This window comes from Megascapheus bottae, chromosome 14 (assembly GCF_031878675.1).
Source record: "Megascapheus bottae isolate mThoBot1 chromosome 14, mThoBot2.hap1, whole genome shotgun sequence".
NCBI classification, from domain to species: domain Eukaryota; kingdom Metazoa; phylum Chordata; class Mammalia; order Rodentia; family Geomyidae; genus Megascapheus; species Megascapheus bottae.
The window spans coordinates 6,589,536-6,604,333 of NC_143522.1; the positions used below are offsets into that span (position 1 = coordinate 6,589,536).

At 33.0% G+C, this 14,798-nt stretch overlaps 1 protein-coding gene and 1 non-coding gene across 9 annotated transcripts in view; one reads left to right on the forward strand and one right to left on the reverse strand.

Annotated features, from left to right (window-relative positions):
* Positions 1-14,798, forward strand: part of Gphn (gephyrin) — a 337,298-nt gene that overhangs the window by 137,067 nt on the left and 185,433 nt on the right. The window lies entirely within an intron of this gene.
* LOC150054577 (U6 spliceosomal RNA) lies at positions 3,170-3,276 on the reverse strand. Its single transcript, XR_016537699.1, has one exon. It is a non-coding gene; the product is annotated as a U6 spliceosomal RNA (small nuclear RNA).

The following is a 14,798-nucleotide window of genomic DNA, read 5'->3' on the forward strand; positions in this document are numbered from 1 at the left end:
GATGCAACCAGAGGTCCTATTAAAATGCATATTACTGTAGATCATATATAGAGTTTCTCATTCAGTAATGTATATGTAGTATTTTATAGTAGGTGTTGCCTATACATGGCATAAAATGTATTCCACTCAAACTCAACTTCTTGATCAATAATTCAGTACTTCTTCATGAAGTCCTGAAAATGTGTATTTCTTCTATGGCCCAAGTGATTTGGATGTTTCCTATCAACAATAGACTATAATCCTAAACTTGAAGAACCATTGCATATGATATGAAAATGAAATTTTATAAAACAACTAGTAAGATATTTACTATTTTCCTATGTAAACAACCTATAAACCTTTGATCTTGGAATTACATTTATAAACAAAATAGTTTTGCACTTACAGCAATTCAAAAATTGTACTGAGAGATTTTTAACTTAAATTGCATAAAACTGTGTCTTAATTATACAATTTATTTTGTTCCTAGATCCTAACTAGAAGTGATCCTTTGGCTAATTTCTATATTTCTTTCACCCTCTGAGATTAGCTAAAAAAGTATAGTCGAGAGGGAAGCCATGCACTGAAATAGTGTTTGTATTTTGTTTTGTTTCATTTTGTGTATAAGAAGTCTGACTACATAGGTAAAGCATATTTTTGGAGTTTGAGTATTAAATGTTTAAATAAGTGACCTTTATACACCACTGCTTGTATGATGGTTAATATTTTTATAATACTATCAGAATAGTAGAAAAATGTTATAGATTTGTTTATAAGCAATATTTTTACTTGTAGGAAAGTAAATTTTTATCACCAAATATCCCGAATCCTTTAAACTTTAGTATAAGGCTGAAAATGTAAACTTTTCTGAAAATTAAAGTTCTGGCTCAGCTGCTCACCAAGAAATTTTAGTTTAATGTGAAAATCTTTATGTTTTACAAATATATTGAACATCTCTGATTTGATGAAGGCTGGACAACTCATTGGTATTGTTGAAATATTAGTAATTATAAAATTCCATAAAATATAAAGACATTACTGAACAAATTATTTTCATATTCTATTTTCATTTACTTGCATAAAGAATATTTTAAGAAAGAAAATTTGGTTATTCATTTCAGAAGAAACAGAAAGATTAAAGAAATACAAAAAATATATAACTATTAAAATGCAGTAATAAGAAAATATTAAGTTACTTAATCTTTATGGGATAAATATTTTCAGTATTTTCATAGTAAAACACTGAAGTTATAATGCCAGAAGCAATGGTTATATACTAATGTTTTACTCTGGTCGTGAAGATTTGAAAGTCTAGGGATTTGCCAGGAATTAGTGGTTCATACCTGTAATCCTAGCTACTCAGGAAGCTGATATCTGAGAAGCATGGTTCAAAGCCAACCTGGGCAGGAAAGTCCATGAGTCCGTTATCTTTAAATAAGAACCAAAAGTCTGGAAATGGCACTTTGGCACAAATTGGTAGAACACTCACCTTGAGCAAAAATAAGCTCAAGGATGGTGCCTGTGCTTGATTTTAAGGCCCAGGACTGGTAGGTGCACACGCACGTGCGCATGCACATGTGTGTACATACACACTCACACAGACCAAGTCCAATGTACACTTATAGTTAAGCCAATCATTCATTCATTCAGAAAGCTATTGGGTATGTCTTATTGGAATTGTTTTGTACCTAAAACACTCAGGCAACATTTTTGCTCACAGCTGGTACTTTATTCCTTGTACAGTCTTGGAGATATTCTGCCCAGGCTAGCTTAGACTCATAATCCTCAGATTTCAGTTTCCCTGAGTAGCTACAATTATGAATATGAGCCACATGATTCCAGCTTTTTCTTTCTCCTTAATATGCACTAAGTGTGTTATGCTTAGACACAAATGTTAAAAATGAGTAAAACATGTTTTCTGTACCAAAAGGAAACATTATCACAGGGATTAACAAACTAGTCATGGGTCAAATCCAGCCTATCATTGTTTGTACATGCCTTATCAGGAATGTAATTTGCAATTTTATTTTCTTAAAATTTCAAAAAGAATTGAATAGTATTTGTGACATGTGAAACTTATTTGAAATTTAAATTTCTTTGTTTATAAGTGACATTTTTGTTACACCCATAGTACATTCATTTACTTATACCTTCTATGATTAAAATGAATGTGTTAAGGAGTTTCAACTAAAAACTTGCAATTTATAGAGCCTTTACTTCATAAATGACCCCTTGGAGAAAAATTTACCAACTGGTCTACTAGATGACAATTAGTCATTATTAAAATTTTCTGAATTTTACATCTTTTTCTTTAAGTAATACTGAATTATAAGGTTTACTTTCTAAAATTTTTAATTTTAGGTGAAACAGAGAAAAAACTTTTCTACCATATTGGTGTACATTGCCCTTTTAGTTCAATAGGCAATATAAAGTATTTAAAAAGTAAGTAGTTTCTTCTAAATACAATGTAAAATTTGGGTCTTTCATGGTTGATAAAATTATTGTAATTATCTAAACTGTACTATCAACCTGTCTATGGTGCAGTTCTCAGCAAGGCCTTCAAAAAGAAATTTGTTGATAAAATTGGTCATTATGAAATAATCATATAAAATGGAATAGCAAAGCTTTCAGAGAACCCTGGGCACTTCAGTTATTTGAAAGTGTTTCAAATAGGGAAGTGAACAAGATATCTGTCATAATGACTAAGGCTAAAAAGGGAGGAATTCTCAATGTCTGTTACTAAGGAAAGATGAAGGTTTAGGAAAAAAATCTGAATTCCAAAAGGCATATTCACTTTATGCCCTTATTAGATTTTGTTTTGTTTTGTAACAGAATAGTATCTGAGCTTTCCTACAAATATTCAAAGCTAAGGTAATTTGGACTTTTTTCTTTTAAAAGAACAAATCTCTTATTATTTTTTATTATCTTTATGAAGATTAGTTCAACATGTCAATATATGAGTACAGTGCATCTTGATCAGTGTCACTCATTGTGATATCTCCACTCGTCCTATCCCAATCCCACTGATCCCCTCAAGTTATCTGCTTCCATTTTCACATAAGTCCATTGAATATTGTGACTAGATTCACCTATCCTTCTGCATTCATCTGTCCCTCTCCCCTTAATCTCCATGCTCTTCAGAAAAACAAATGTTTGAGCTTTTTCATATTCTGTTTATAAGACTGTAAGTAAAAATATGAAATCCTTCACAGATGTGTGTGTTGTCCTTTCACAAGGCCATGCTAATTTTTTCTGTAATCATTCTAGTTTTAGTGTACATAATGCTTAAATGAGTACAAAAAATCCAAATTTCTAATATGAAGAAAAAGCTAATCTGTTTATCAGAATTCATTTTATAATCAGTTTTTCATTCATATTTTTCATTTTTTTAGTCACATATAGCAAAAGTCAGGAATTGCTATGCAGGCATTTACTAACTGTTTTATATGTTTGGAAAACAAGATGTATTATATTAATACATTTATTTGCTAAATTGCAACTTCTTTGTAGAACAACTTAAAGATAATAATAAAAACAATTTTTATTTTTTTTTATATTAAGAATGTGAAGTACTGGGAAGAAGACAGTACTGACCTAATTGAATGTTCATGATTCTCAGTTTGTTTCATTTTTGAAAGTGAGAGTTTACATCTAACCATTTCACCTTAAAGATAGCATCAGGTCTTTAGCAATTAGAAAAACTTATAATATTTTATCAGAATAGGAGAAATACTGTGTTTTATCATTTGTTTCTGAGAGAAAATGTTAATGTGCATAATTCAAAGTATATAACTAAATATTACTGTTCTATAGAAATTTTTTATGATTTCACTAAAAAAGTAATATGCTGACACCAATATTTATGCAAGAATATCCTATGAATAATATTTTATAGTTCTAGAGTTGTTGTAAAATACCTGTTATTTATGATAACTAAATTAATCTTAATGAAATAAGATTTTAAATATCTTGAAACCTGTTCTTTGTAAGGAAGTAGCTTCAACAATGTGAAAGTGCTTTTAAAGTAAAATACTAGAAACTGTTATTTTTGAGATATTTAAAATTAGATTAAGCAATATAGTTCTCTCTGTTCATTGAACCCAGGCATCACACAGTCTCTCTTACCTTTATCTCCCCAATAGAAGATTATTGCTCAGTAGGTCTGAAAGCATAGATTAGCAGAGTTACCCAAGTACCATGATTTTTCATTTCCAGTGTATAAAACTAATTACTCTGTTTCCTTGCCCCACTATCTAGTACATTTGCAGGACACCAATACTTGCGTAGTTTCTGAGATCATAAATTGGCTATAGTGTAAGAAGTGGTCATATTTCCTGTGGCTTCTAGCCCACAAAGAAGAAAAACTGTTAAAATGAAAGTGTTATATGAGAAGTCAATCACAAGATACAGAGAAGCCATATTTTGAGAGAATGAATCTGGAGTCTTTATTAGAAAGCTGGACTACAAATGGACTCATGTCTCCAAAAAAACTTGCAGCCTCTAATGCACTTCTGTTGAAACTGAGCCACGAGGATAGTAAAGAGAAAGAACAGCAAGCAATCTCTCAACAAACCATATCAACTCAAAAGAAGAGTTGAAGAGGACACCATAGTAACTTGAGGAGCACCAAGGGACATAAGGCATAGTGTAGTGTCAGCAGGGATCCAGGGGCCTAAATAGGGTCATGGTTAGGTGGCAGGCTCAGGAAGAGATCAAGAGTAAATGACTGTGTAGAGTTTATAGTACAGCTCTGGCAGGTCTGGGAATCTACTGTCCAGCTCTCCACCTCTGCTTCTAAGAATTCAGGCGTGTAGAGAGTGGGGGTAGAGAAGTGGGATTTCATCTCTGGAGTCATCATCAGCCAAGATGCCAAGATGGAACCATTTCATTCCAGTATTCATATTTCAAAAGAAGCTTAGAAGATTGAACCTTAACTAGGCTACCCTCAGAAATCATCTAACTGCAACCCATGGAAGGATTTTTATGAACTATAAACTAGTCAAGGTAGTTTTCCCCATCTTAGGGGATCTAGTATGGTGACATAAGCCCTGCTGTCTACATTATGAGAATATGTCTACTGCAAGATTGCAGGTGAACAGGACTTCCAACAAATGGCATGGCTTTAGATATGTAAATCCCAACCTTGGCCTTTGGGAATAAGACAGAACTTAATCCTTCATAATCCATCTTTAGATACATAAAAAGATTGGGTCTAAATGGAAGAGGCAGATCCATCAGTGTCTTCAGGTTCTGGGTCTACATTGGGTAGCATGGTATAAGTGAAACCTGGGATTTCTACTGTAGTAGGATGGTCTGGGTAGAGCAGTTATCCTGCTTAAAAAAAAACTTCACAGAGTTTAAGAAAACAGGGTCCAAGAAGGAGAAGTAAAAGGATTACTGTTAAATGTCCCAATAGAGGGGCCTGCAATGAGAAGGAAGGCACTGTTGGAGTGGTGCCAAGAAAGTCAGGGACAACTCCAGATGAGCAGAGTAAAACAGGCTTTTCAGACAACAAAAGCATAAGAAAAGAATCTTCCGGGTATATACTGTTTATGGTTCAATCTTAAATATATACACAAAAAAAGAATATTGAAAACTGCAAGAAAGAAGTGCCCAATCATATATAAAGATAAAGCCATCAGAAAACAAGTTTTTTCAGAAGAAAGTCTAAAAATGAAGAGGGCTTAGAGTGCTATAGCCCTGAAAGAAAAATGACTTTGAGCCTGCATTATTTTTGTGGGGGAGGAGTCATGGGGCTTGAACTCTCTGGGCCTGGGCAATGTCTCTGAGCTCTTCAGCTCAAGGCTACTTCCCTACCCATGAGCCATAGCCCCACTTCCTGTTTTCTAGAGATTAATTGAAGATAAGAGTCTTTCTGCTTTGTAGTGCCTGGACTGGGTTTGAACCTTGATCCTGAGATTTCAGCCTCCTGAGTAGCTAGGATTACAGTTGTGATCCATCACACCCAGCAAGCCTGCATTATTGTATATTGTATGTATCAAAGCAAATCTTCATTATTGAAAGAGAAATAAAAGTTTCCATAATAAACAGAAACTAAGGAATTCAATATTACTAAGCCAGCACTGCAGAAGATACTGAAGGAGTCCTATGCACAGATGAAGAAGATAAACACAAGCATGAAAAAATATGGAAAAGTATAAATCTTAGTAGATGAATAGTGAAGCAAATGAGGATTAGGAAAGACTTGAATATTCCAAACAAAACAAAATGACAGTAATACATCTGTTAATAATTACCAAAAATCTATTAAAAAGTCTTTATGATCTCAATCTTCCAATCAAAATGTAGAATGATTGGGTTTAAAAATAAAGATACAGCATTTGTTGTCTGATTCAGTGTACCCTGGCAAAGTGAGACACAGTCCTAAAATGAAACTTTGGAAAATATTACAAGCAATTGGAACCTGAAGCAAATGAATATATATATACTTACTTAACAAAACAGACTTCAAACCACACTTAATCTGAAGAGATGATTAAGGTCACGTAATATTGGTGAAGGGCATGATTCATGAAGAGATCATTGCAGTCATAAATGTGTACACACTAAACATCAATACACCTGATTTCCTAAAAGGAAACACTATGGACATTAATCCAATGTAACTATAACGAAGAATTCATTGTCAAATCTAACCAATAGAAAAGTCATGCCCCTCTCCCCCAAATCAACAACTTTAGAATTAAATTACACTAGATTAAGGGAATTTAACTACATCTACAGAGTAATCCACTCAATAATTACAGATTATATATTCTCAACAATCCTTAGAATATTCTTAGAAAGAGATCAAGTCTTAACAGATACAAAAAGAAAATTGGAATAACCCTCAGTAACTTGTTACATCATAAGAGAAGTAGAAATATAATAAATGAATCAATCACTTTCAACAATCACTCTTTGAAGAAAGAAAAAAAGAAATAAAATTCCGTGAATCAGTGAAATCTCAAGTAAATAACACAATGAAGTACCTCAAATACTTAGAAATACCAAAATGAGTCAAACGCTCAATTAGTAGCTGGGAAGCAATGCTAACATTTAGGTCTGAAAATAGATAAAATTAAAACCTGAGGCCAGGAGCGTGGCCTAATGGTAGAGTGTTTGCCTAGCATGCATGAAGTTCAACATCCCTAGTCATAAATAAAATATAAATCAAAATGGCATTCAGATTCCATCTTCCCCCAATCAGAACAGTGATCAAATACACTAAAAACATATGCTAAAAAAGATATGCTGGAATGGGATGGAAAGGAACTTACTCTATACTGTATTGGTGAGAATGTAAATTACTAAAGGCACTATGGAAATCCAAAAACTAGGATAAGACTGCTGTACTATCCTACTATATATTCCTGATCTTGTATCCAAAGGATTGTGTACAAGATGCAGTATATAGACTTGACACCCATAATTATTGCAGCATTATTAAAAATAGCCAAACTGTGGAATCACCAAAGCTGCCCAACAATGAATGAATTATGAAAGGAAATGTAGTATATATACACAATGGAGTACTGACAGTAAAGTAGAATGAAATTATATTGCTTGCAGAAAAATGGATAGAACTAGAGATCATTTTGTTAAGACAGTCCAAATTCAAGAAGACATATATATCATATGATTTCTCATTTATGGAATGTATACCTGGAGAAACAATGGGTGAAGGATAAGAAAATGAGTGTGATGATATAATAAATATAGCATAATAAAATCACTAAAAACTTTAAAACCCTGAAAAAGGAAATTAAAGCAGAACTGAGGAAATGGAAAAACCTCCCATGCTCCTGAATTAGAAGAATCAACATCGTGAAAATAACAGTCTTGCCAAGGGCTATCTACAAATTCAATGCAATGCCCATCAATATCCCAATGTCATTCTTTAAAGAAATAGAAGAGGCAATCCAAAATTTCATATGGAATAATAAAAGATCCCATATATCAAAAACACTTCTTAGCAGAAAGAACAGCGCAGGAGGAATTTCAATACCAAACTTTAGACTCTATTACAGAGCTGTAATTATCAAAACAGCTTGGTACTGGCACAAGAACAGGCCCGAAGACCAATGGAATAGAACTGAGGACCCAGATATTAAACCACAGACCTATGGCCACCTAATCTTTGACAAGGGAGCCAAAAAAATAGAATGGAAGAAAGACAGCCTCTTCAACAAGTGATGCTGGCAGAACTGGTTAAATACATGCAGAAAACTGAAGTTGGATCCTTCTTTGTCACCCTGCACTAGAATTAATTCCAAATGGATCAAAGACCTCAAGGTAAAAGCTGACACACTGAAAACTTTACAAGAAGGAATAGGAGGTACACTAGGCCTTCTTGGCACAGGTTGAAACTTTCTTAATAAGGACCAAGAATCACAACAAATCAGAGAGAAGCTGGATAAGTGGGACTGCATTAAACTGCAGAGCTTTTGTAAATTAATTAGGAAGCCTACAGAGTGGGAGAAGATCTTCACCAACCATACAACAGACAAAGGCCTCATATCTAAAATATATCAATAGCGCAAAAAATTGAATCACTTGAAAACTCATCTCCAAAGTAACAACCATCCCATTAAAAGATGGGCCAAAGACTTAAAGAGAGTCTTATCTGAAGAAGAAACAAAAATGGCCTATAGACACATGAAGAAATGCTCAACATCTCTGGTCATAAAAGAAAGGCAAATCAAAACAACTTTAAGATTCCACCTCACTCCAGTTAAAATAGCCAGGATCAAGAAAATTAATAACAACAGATGCTGGAGGGGATGTGGCCAGGAGGGATCACTACTACACTGTTGGTGGGAGTGCAAACTCATTCAACCACTGTGGAAAGCAGTATGGCAGTTCCTCGAAAGACTAAACACAGACATCCCCTATGACCCAGCAATTCCACTACTTGGCATTTACCCAATCATCCAGAAACAAGGACATAGCAAATCCACTAGCACAGTGATGTTCATTGCAGCACTATCTACTATAGCAAAGATATGGAACCAACCTAGATGTCCCTCAGTTGATGAATGGATCAACAAAATGTGGTATTTATACACAATGTAATTCTATGCTGCTGTCAGAAAAAACGACATCGCCCCATTTGTTAGGAAATGGAAAGACTTAGAAAAAATCATATTAAGTGAAGTAAGCCAGACTCAAAGGAACTTAGGCTCAATGGTTTCCCTCATTTGTCATAATCAGTAGAAACCTCGGGTTCTCCTACCAGAGATTTGCAATAGAGCAAAACCATGATACATAAGTCCATATAGTATGACGCTAAATGAAAGGACTTCCAGGATATAGAAACATATGCCATATAATGAATGATTGTTGTCCTTAAGGTACTATGTTATCTCTCATCTTTTTTGCTGTCCCTTGGTTAACTCTTATTGTTACAGTATCTCACTTTGTTACCTGATATATAGGATATATTTGTATTTGGTTATTTAAAATTGGATAGGGAAGGAGGGAAAACAAGATGAGGGGTGGGGTAGGGGGGAGGTAAATGTGGATCAAGACATGTGAAAGGGTATCATTGTATGTGAATTAATGCACTTTCTATCTGGCAATTGTCATGTAACACTTCTATTAATTACAATAAAAATATATGCAAAAAATAAAAAAGAAAGTAAAAACAATAAATAAAGTAAAATCACTAAAAACTTAAAGATGGTGAAGGAAGTAGTGATACCAAAGAACAATTTAATTAAAGTATATAGGGAAATATCACACTGGAACCCTTTTTGTAATAATACATTCTAACAAAAAAAATAGGCTATAATAACAATGTATATGTGATAAAATCTGTTTATCTGTTTGATATGAGGTTACACCACGTTATGGAGATGGTCTCTCAAACTAACTTCAGCTTCCCTATTGCTTTGATTATATGTATATACAATCAAGCCTGGCCAGCAACTATTTTAGCATATTTTAGCTTATTTAACATTCAAAAACACCAGAAACTGAGACAGATTAATAGGTTTGCCCATGATTATCTAAGTTAATAAGTGACAATAATGCACATAAAATGACGTAGTATAATGTCTTTTTTGTAGAGGTTCAGAGTGTTCATTTGAATTTTTTCTTCCACATTTCATTAATAATACTTGTGAGTTTTAATTAGATATGCTAGCCTCAAATACTTTTGGTAACATTTTACTTCTGGAAGTGATTGGTAAAAATAAATGTAACTACAAAAACATGAGAAAGGGGTATCAATGTGCGAGAAATAATGCACCTATTACCTGATGAATGTAAGTGTAACCCCTCTATACATTATCCTAACAATTAAAAAAAAGATAGATATGTTAAAATATACTATTTAATCAATTCATGATATTTAAGAGGTACTATACACTAAGAAGTGAGCCTTTCTGCTCACTCTCTGGAATTTTATGTGCCACTAGAGAAACATGTATTATTTGACATAATAGAGTCATGATTCCAAGTATTTCTCTTCTCCTTTCAGTCTTTAAACATTTAAAATTGCTACATTTGTACAGGTATGCAAATAATGTTTCATTAAATTTAGTGAGGTTTTTAGGGAAGTGGTAACTTGAATTTCTGAGACACTGAAATAATGAAACCAAAATTTCAAATATGTAATGGGGGTGGAATCAGATGTCCCCATGTTTAAGTTGAAAGCTTTGTTATTCCAATCTTATTTATGTGTTTATATTGTTATCCTTATGTAGTTGTAAAAGGGGTTTCAATTTGTCAGTTTGTGAGTAAATGCATATTGATAAATTTTAAATAAAAACAAACATAACTAGTAAATCCATTTACTAAGGAAAAGTTAGATGTATGAAAAGAAGAATTTCCGTGATCTCTATATAAAGAATGTGGATTATTAGTATTCATCAATTAGCTAGCTTCTGAAATCCTTATTACAAGTTTCTGGATGTAAAAGTAATTTTGAACACATTCATTGCTGCTAAACCAGTTTCTAATTCTTTATAGCTTCAAATTCTTGGCATTTCAGTTGAAATAGCTCACGTGTGAAATAATGTTATTTTTATCAATATTTAAGGTTTTAAACTGATACACAAAAATACAAAATTTGAACTTAAGGGATACTATTTTATGTGTCAATACATATATGGTTTGTATAAGGTTTAAATCAGGTTAAATCAGCCCTCTTGTACCTGAGGCTTATGATTATTTATTTTTAAAAAAAATTTTATTGTAATGTATAGAGGGGTTACAGTTACAATCGCCAGCTAGGAGGAGTGCATTACTTTTCACACATTGATACCCTTCTCATGGTTTTCCCCATTTCCCTCTCTCCATCCCCCTCCCAATCATCTTGTTTCTCCCTCCCTTCCCTTTCCTGTTTCAAATAATCATATGTATATACAGTATACCAGCTAACACAGTCAGGTGTAAAACAATAAGAGATTAACGAAAGGACAACAAAAGAGAAGAGAAATAACATAGTACATTAAGTACAACAGTCACACAAGATAAAGCTCTCATTTCCATATCCTAGAGTTCCTTTCATTCAGCTTATTATTTCTACATTAGAATAAAAACATACCTGTAAATTTCATGTTTACTGAAATATATTACTCATTATTTTTGTTCCATTTCACAAATATTTATTAATCACCAGGATATTATCTTTTGCTCATTACTAAAGTACTTTTGCTTATAATAGAATGATCACATTACAAATATAGACAGTTTAAACCTGGTACCAGAAATGTTATGTGAATTCAGGCCTAAAGACTTCTTTGAAAGGAAAGTATTAAAACACATCTGAGTTGCCAGTGGGATTTTTACCAAGGTAGAATTTAAAATAAAATTAAAGAAGATAGGGCCTCGAGCATAGCCTAGTGGCATTGTGCCCACCTAGCATGAATGAAGCCCCAGGTTCCATTCCTTGGCACCACACATACTCAGAAAAAGCCAGAAGTGGTGCTGTGGCTCGAGTGGCAAAAGTTTCCAAGGACAATGCCCAGGCCCTGAGTTCAAGCCCCAGGACTGGCCATAAAATAAATAAATAAATAAATAGCATTCTGATATGGAAAAAATAATATGTAGTAAGAAGTAAAGCTAAGAGCTAGATATGTATGAAAGTAAACTTGTTGGCAAGATTAGGGCATTTTCTTTACATAAAAAGATGGATAGAATAAACTTACGTTACAGGTGCCTCTTTAGCGCAGTAGGTAGCGCATCAGGTTCAACCTAAACTTACTTTACTGTATTTACATTAGCTAGAGTGTTACCATATAGAGATGAGTAACAGTAATGTTATTATTTAGCAATTCCTTGGAAACCACAACCCATAAATTCAGGCGTATTTAAAAAAATAATTTTCACGAATTCCTCAGTAAGGCTTAGTTCTTTTAATTAAAAGCAAAGAATTGCAAGGGGAAAGGGGTCTTAATTCAAGAGGGAAATGTTTGTCTAGTATGCATGAGTCATCTCTGGATATAAGAGAAGAAAAAAGTCCTGATTTAATCTGATTCTTGTAGCTAACATCACAGTTATTGGATTACAAATTTTAAGCTTCTGAAAAGCTCAAGGTCAAATTTTCTTGTTTTTGGCAGGATGAGGGGACTGGAAACATTTTTTAACACTTCCTTCAAAATCAAGCCAGTCAAGAAAAAGTTATTTTTCTAATTAGTTTAGCACTATATGTAAAATTATAAACTTTATAATAGAGAAATTACTATATAAAAGTTTGAGGAAATTTTTTTCTATATATATATATATATATATATATATATATATATGTTTTCTATGTATGTTCAAGGAATTGAACCTGGTTCTTCATGCATACTAGACAAGTACTCTACCACTAGGTCACACTCCTGGCCCAAGGAAAAATTTTTTAAAAATCATATTTTAAGATTTTGTCATTTTCAGCTTTTTGTCATTTTCAGCTTTTGCTAAAACTTTATTGCTTAGACAACTCTATTTGAAAGCCTAAATCTATCAAGCTAAAATCTGTGACCATAAATTGTTACCCACTGTTTGTATAGAATTTACGTTATCTTTTAAGTCCTCTTGCTCTCACTTTTATTTTTTTTCTAACAGCCACAGGCTTTCCCAAAACTGATAAGTAGGTAGGTAGGGGAAAGAGGATACTTCCAAGATTTTATATATTTAAAAATCAGTTTCATAATTGATCACCTGGGCAATCACTTTTAAAATCAAATCAGTTAGATACATAATGAGAGCTATAAATGACCTTTTATGTAAAACTGTTCATTTGAAAAGCTTCTATACCATTGAGCAATATTAAATAAAAATTCATGTCCCAAATATATCCCATTATTGATACCAAGTATCAGAGTGAACAACACATTGCTTTTGTTAGGTTAGAATTTTAAGATTGAGGCAAAACTAAATATTTCATATGTGAAGAACCCCAAAACAAAATCCATACCTTCAATTTTCTTTAAATATATGTATTGCCTACCTACTGTATACCAGAATATGTTCTCAAATTTTATGGTGCCTTTTTGGAAAGAGCAATAAAACCATAAGTAAACATATAAGTAAATATAGTTGGAAATTATTATACATTCTCTCTGAACTAGATAAATAGTGCTTTTGTGGCTATTTAGAAGTAATGTAACTCAGTAGTTCAAAGGATAGACTATTTGAACTTAAATCTCAGGTCTACTTCTTATTATGTCCTTAAACAAGTTACCTAACCTTCTATACTTTGGATTTCTTATGTTCAATATAACAATTGTAAGAATAGCTAATTTATAGACTATTTATAGATTCTAGATTAATGTGTGTTATGATGGTATTAGCCCTTTTTGTTACGCTAGCAAATAAACATAAAATAGGATAATTTATAAGGAAATAAGATTTCTTTAGTTCACCAACTAGGAGTTTAAAATTCCAAAATCAGTTGGCTCTTTTAGTTCAGCCTCTGGTGAGGGTCTAATGATAATGAACATCATGGCAGGAGAAGTGAAGGCTAGAGATCACCTTAATGGACTGGAAGGCAGAACACAATTAAATCATCATTCTGAGGCTTTTATAACAACTTGTTCTTGGGAGAAGTCAAGAATACACAAAAGCTACTTTTATCCCTTCTGAAGGAAGCCACTTTAATAAACCAAAGGGTCACTGAGCCTCACTTTGTTCCCACTTGAAATTCTCACACCAGAACCTTGCAGGTAACACAGAGACCATTGAACAACAGCATACAAATTATAGCAGACTGTAAAAACAATATTTGCTGAAAAGCAAAGTTTGTTTTTATAATTTTGTTTGTATTTTATTAGAAGGGTTTTGGTGGGGCATAAGGGCTTTGACCTTTTTTCTTCGTTCCATCCTTTTATTCCATCCTTCCTTCCTTCCTTTCCTTCCTTCCTCATTCTTCCTTCTTCCTTGATGAGAATTTATAGAAAGAAAAGATAGAACATTTTTTATTAGGAAGTGATTTTTGAATATGGTTTTATAACTTTTTAAATACTTGCTCACAAAACGCAGATATTGGAATCAATAAGAAAATAGACCCCTTAGTTGTAAATATTACATGAAGATATATCATTCTAGGAGCTTACTATAATTCAAGATTATGTTATATATGCAGCAATATTATAATGAGGCCAATTAGTAATAACTTCATTGACAGAGAAATATTCACGTTATACAAAATTTCTACTATTATGTTAAACAAGCAGTTAAAAGTTCGGTAATTATGTGGTAGTTTAGTATGAGTTCTCTTTTTTTCTTTGTTTGTTTCTGCCAGTACTGGGGCTTGAGCTCAGGACCCGGGCACTGTCCCTAACTTATGCTCAAAGCTAGCCACAGGACCACCTCTGGCTTTTCCTGTT